We start from the raw sequence: 6000 nt of genomic DNA, 5'->3' as shown, positions 1-6000 counted from the left end.
CTGCCCTTTACACTTTCACCAGAACTGTTTTAGGGTTTGTAACTTGTTTTTTTAACTCGGAAGGTCCCTACTGTTTGTTTTTGTTACGCGTTTGGTCCCTATCTTACCTAAAAAAATTATTTTGCCCTTGATTTTTTAATTTATTTAAATAAACACACCCCCAACCTCACCCCATTCACCTTACCTTACTTATCCTATCATTTTTTTCCTATTTAAATAATAGTCTTTTAGGTAAGACAGGGGCAAAGCGTGTAACAAAAAGAAATAATAGGGACCAAGCGCGTAAAAAAAACAAACAGTAGGGACTTTTCGAGTTAAAAAAATAAGTTAGGGACCAAACACGCAAATTACCTCAAACCATAGGGACCATTCGTGTAATTTACTCTAAAAATTTTTATTAATTACAGGTGGCTGTTTTTCCAACTGCTTAGTCATCACACCTACGTGTTCCTCGTCCATTCTTCCTCACTGGTCACCGCCTCCCCATTCCAATTATCATACACCGCTTCAAATCCAACCTTATACAACCATGGTTCCTCAGTTCTCCTCCGATTTAATTCTTCGTCTTTTCAACTTCTCTTCATGGTCGATTGTTGCCTTCCGCCACCACCATCGCTCTACCCATCCATTTCTCTGAATCTGATTCCATCTTTATTTTTCTGCATCCAATTACACGATTAGGGTTGGCTCTGGATTCCTACATCGGTTGAAGCCTCGCCTCCGATTAGAAGTGTTCTTCTGTAATTTTTATTACACTTTTCAAGCTTTCCTTTGCTATGTTTCTATAGCATAGTCCCCGATTTTGTGGCTTTGTGGTTTTTCCATCTACTCTCTCTGCTCTTCGGTGCCTTTGATTTCAGATGATGACCAACTGGAATCGATTTTTCAACAGGTTACTAGGTTAGTGTTCCACCGCCTTCCCACGGTTTTTGCTTCTGATCAGATCGTTAGACTTCTTCTTTGTAACCTCGAATTGACGCCGATGGTTTTCAGCAAATTGACGGTTCGACGTTGATGGTTTTCAGGAAATTGACGGTTTTGAGTGATCATCAACAAATGGATGTATCGACTGTGGTATGTCGCTATTGTCGCCTTCAATTTCTTCCCTACTTCCGTCCTTTTTCTATTTTGTGGATCGATTTTTAGGGTTTATTCAGACTTTCATCTGTGCTTTACTCATCGATTGAGATGAAGGGTGAAGGAAGAAAAAAGGTTTACAACACACCTACGAAAACGAAAACGAAACACACAAACCCAATATTTTGGGATCGCAGACCTTTCTTCTAAATTTCCCCCAAACCAGACGTGTTTCTCCACAGCGCCATATCAATTCTCCCTTTCTCTCTCTAAATTGTTCCTCTCGCGTGTTGATATAATCACCAAATTCTTGCTCTCTTGTGACGCTTCCTGTTTTTTATTATGCTCACTGAATCGTTCTTATTCACGTACGAGTATGATGATCTTTTGCTCCCTTTTCTTTTAATCTCTTTTGTGTTATGCAGTGGTCTGAAATCAGATACCCATATGTGTTTTTCTGATGTGGTAATGGCTGAAGAGCAAGATACCTGAGCAGCCAATTTTGAGATCAGTTGCAGATGTATTAGGGAAAACCTCAACATCATTGATCTGTTTTGCTTTATTTGGTATAATCAAAATCATTCTATAAATTAATTTACTTACATATAAAGTTTGTTCTGATGTACAGAAAGAGATATGATCTGATTTCATATGAAGTTTGTTTTGATGTAGTTAAAAAATATGATCTAATTTCATATGTGTGGTATCCAAAGTAGTTTGCCCTCATATTCCATAAGCATACTCCACCGGATTCAACAGTAGCTCTAATATATCAACCAGGGTTAATATTGCCCCTTTCAATTGGTTAGTAGTTTCTTTCGTTGGTAGTAGTTTCTTTCGTTGGTAGTTTATATTGATTAGTATTCTCATTAGTGTGGCTTTTGGGGCAGTAAAGTTAGCGACTTAATACTTTTCTTCCCTTTTTTATCAGGTCTTGAATAAATTTTTCTTTGATAAATTCTATTTTGTTCATCCAACACCAATCCAGTTATGACCAAATGTAGAATTCAACAATATCAACTAATTTGACTTGAGCATATCTTACATGAAATGTTGCACCAATTGACATGATTTCATTTGATTATAATCAACACTTTAGATTTGAATTATTGGTTACTTATTTGTCATCTTTTTCTTTCTAATTTGAGCAGGCTAGAAGTTTTTATAGAAGTTCCTTAAGGGTGAGAATTTTGTTCATAATCATTTCTTTTTTTTAGATTTCGTTACTGGGTTAACCTTTTCCTCTATTGAATTAAGCATAAAACAACCGCTTTTAAATCATAAGTTATTCCTTTTTTCTTCTATATTAAAATTTTGTATTGGTATTTATAGAAACCATAGTACCAAATTTCAATGCCAGAATACAAAGAAAGATTTTTGCAGAAAACTTTTTCTAGGTAAATGCAAATCCCACATATATGTATTTTTTTTAATGATGTTAGATATTATAAATGTGAAAAGTTGTTTAATTTGTAAGAAAATTGTTTTTTATAGGGTTGGTTACCTAAATACTGCATATACTTATACTTAATGTTAACACTTTGTGCATGTTATTTTTTCATTAATTTCAATTAAATAATGATTGTTGTATACTCAATGTTAATGAATTGAGTTTTTTTTTTTTCATATTTTGTTTCTAATTTCTTGATTTACTATGCAGGGCAGGATACAAGCATTTGGATTGAGATGAGTATAGAAATAGTTGCTTTTCTTAGGAGGCAAATTCATCAAATTAGACAAACAATTACAAATTGCTTTTCTTGATTTACTATTCAAGCTATGGATACAAGATGGGTTGCTAGTAGGGGGAGCACACCTTGAGATAGATATAAGGTGATCCGGTTGTTTTACTATTCATCCCAGGATAGAGATTGTTTTTCTTGATGATGCGACATAAACCTCCGGCGAGTCTTCTGGTCTTCTGCTGCGGCGGAGATCTAACATCACAGTGCAAAGTCGTTAGAGCCGTCCAGGGACTGTGCCCCGGGAGCGGGCTCCGACGGTCAAGTTAGATCAGCTAGAGGTTTTGAGATAGGTTTTGAGATGGTACTCCATAGCTGGAGAGAACCATCTTGGTGCTAGTTGTGGTGTATGGTGGTTGACGGCCGGGTGGCGGCTGAGCTACCCGGCCGGAGTATGGTGTGGCGACTGAGCCATGGGGAAGGATCCCCCTCCACGGAGGAGGTATTGTTCATTATATAGGTTATTAGGTTAGGCCTTGGGCCAGCCCAATTCAGTACAATATCGTCAATTTCTCGAGAAAATATTTATGATACGTTTTTAATGGATTTAATTGAAAAAATCGAAGTTTATTTCCATCCATTTATGTATCAAATTCTTTGATCACTAATTATAATGTTTAGTTAAACTTTGCAACCAAAGTTGTTGGTTTTTATCAAATATATACGTTAATTCATACCATTTTTATTTTTATCTTTTATACAATAATACATAAAAGTTGATCTTCGTTAATTATTTATAACAAAGTCATAGAAATATTAAAAAATCACTTTGAAGTTTAAAAAAATCAGTCTATTTTAGTAGCCCGCAGATGTTAAAAAAAACAAACAGTCTTTTTTTTTCAGACTGCAGACGTTTGGTCCACCTCTTCTACTGCAGAAGTCTACAGATGTGGTCCGCAGACTGCATACATTTTGCCTTAGAAAAAACAAACAGCAGCACCTTACTCTGCTCCTGTGTAATTTATAATTATAGTAATAATTCATTACTAAGATCTTATAATTAAGATTTATCAACGATTCCAAGTTATGTTGATTGATCTACTATGGGAGAGGTATCTAGAATGGTCACGTCGGTTTGGTTGTTGGATTTCAAAAAGACTATATGTCAAAATGATCCTGCCTCCTGACTGTCCTGTCTGGCTGATCCTTACTTGTTTGATCTTGAAGTAGACTTTGGAATTATTGAGGAATATAAACTCTTAAGATGATAGTTCCATGTAGTATGAAACTAGACTAAGACGTAGTGTTATGTACATTTATGTCTTTCGAGAAAGGTGTAAGGCGAAGCTTTTCCCGATTCACCAATCACCATTGTCAGGTGAGTGCATAGTTATTATCAAGAACATAAGCTTAACTTAAAAATATCCATATAATAAATGTTGTTTGTATTATCAATGTTATGTGCTATTTGTAAAGATAGGATAGTAACATTTGGATTTGGAATTATTGTAGTAATCAATTGCCTTTAGATATAGGTCTTGCCTTAGATTAAGAATAAGACTTATAAAAGATTGCTTAGTGTCGAATAGGCTTGAAATTGATTAGGTCTCATAGTTGGGTTAGAGTGTAGGACCGGATCGGAGTGTAATCCTCCCCGTCCTGGGATGACCAGAAATGGTGGGTCCCGATCAGACAATCGAACGGTATGTCTAGGTCATCGACCATAGTAGATGACCAACACTTTGTTGTTCTAGGCAGTTTTGTGAATTACGTCGCTAGCATAGATTTATAACCCATGGACGTAGATGAAATGGAAATCCATATTCATCAAAATCTCTAAACATTGGTTACCTTATATGACTTACACTAGCCAAGGACTCCCCACGCAGGTGTAGTCAAACAGTTGCTTAGACAGTTCATCTGGTAAGGTGATTCTTCCAGATGATTGTCAAATTAGGATCTATAAGGATTGGTTGGGATTGGGAAGATGGGCTTAGGACAGGTTATATATTTACACTTAATATATGTCTTCCAGGAATGGTATTTTATCATTAAAATCTTATGGGCTTGAAAACCCTACGTATCTCACCAGGTTTCCCAAACCTGACCCACTCATTTAATTGCATCACAGGTAGTGGAGCTAAAGTTGAAATTGCCTAGTTAGGATGTTGAGTGGAATAAAGGATAGACTTGCATTAGTTATTTTAGGACCTTTTTATTTACACTGTAATGTATGTTCGGATATAAACGAATGACATCCCGAAGGTTTTAATAAAATAACTTTTGTTATTTCAAAAATGTTTATTTAACTGGGAACTTCCGTATTTCAATACTTAAAAGCGTAAAAAAAATTAATTGGTTTTGAAAAATGGAGGATGTCACAACAGGTTAGGAACACCCGATGACAACAAAAGAACTAGACCTAACCTTATTCAGGTATGAATTGCCTTAATGGCTGTTGGATCTTCTATTCTATTGCTTAAAAAGGACAACAAGAACTAATATTTTCTATTTCTTACAATGAAAAGATAAAACAAATTTATCTTTTTTTATGTATTTTCCATTTTTTTCAAATCCAATAATTGGGAAAAATAAGTTTTTTTTTTCAAACGTTAAAAAATGTATAATGGCGTATTAAAAAATAGTTAAGTAGCTAAACTGGTAATGGAGAACAACTATTTTGCTTTTTCTATATTTCCCCATTTTTATAATCGAATAACCATAAAGTTTGTTTTATTAAACGATTAAAAAAGGATAACATTTTTATATAATATGACTTCTTATTTTTATTACTATGAACTTTTTTTCCTTATTTAAGTATTGTACTTTGAAAGTACAATGCTATAATTATATGTGTAAGGTTGTGTGTTAGTGTGGATATGTGTGTATGGTACAATAAATAGACCAACATATATTGCCTACTTTAGTGAGTTATAATCTTATATGTAGCATAATAGGATTAGAGCAATTTTGTAATTTGAGATACATGAAACAGTGGTATCATTGCAAGAGAGTTGATGGGACAATAGCTCATGTATAACCATGTAACAAGAACAAGTTCAGATTTGTCAACTATGTCAAAACAGGGGGCAACAACATCAGCAACAAATATGTCAAAGTTAAGACTAGATTTGAAGCAATAGTTCCCTGAAAGCAAAAGCTATTAGTAGCACCCATTGCTTGACATTTGATTGTCAAATTGGTTTGTTTTAGTTCCCATCAAATTGTTAGTTTCTGAATC

At 34.7% G+C, this 6000-nt stretch overlaps 1 long non-coding RNA gene across 2 annotated transcripts; it reads left to right on the top strand.

Moving 5' to 3' along the window:
• Window positions 1-439: 439 nt before the first annotated feature.
• Window positions 440-3399, top strand: LOC145107481 (uncharacterized). 2 transcript variants are annotated; one of them, XR_013707879.1, is made up of 4 exons: window positions 440-1643; window positions 1750-1881; window positions 2229-2258; window positions 2738-3399. It is a non-coding gene; the product is annotated as an uncharacterized LOC145107481 (long non-coding RNA). The 2 variants fall into 2 exon arrangements; XR_013707878.1 differs by lacking the exon at window positions 2229-2258.
• Window positions 3400-6000: the final 2601 nt, after the last annotated feature.

The sequence above is a fragment of the Lactuca virosa genome, chromosome 4 (assembly GCF_052849685.1).
Source record: "Lactuca virosa cultivar CGN04683 chromosome 4, Lactuca_virosa_CGN04683_v6, whole genome shotgun sequence".
Taxonomy (NCBI): Eukaryota; Viridiplantae; Streptophyta; class Magnoliopsida; order Asterales; family Asteraceae; genus Lactuca; species Lactuca virosa.
Note: the sequence above shows the minus strand (reverse complement) of the source record. Positions and strands in the feature narration are given on the sequence as shown.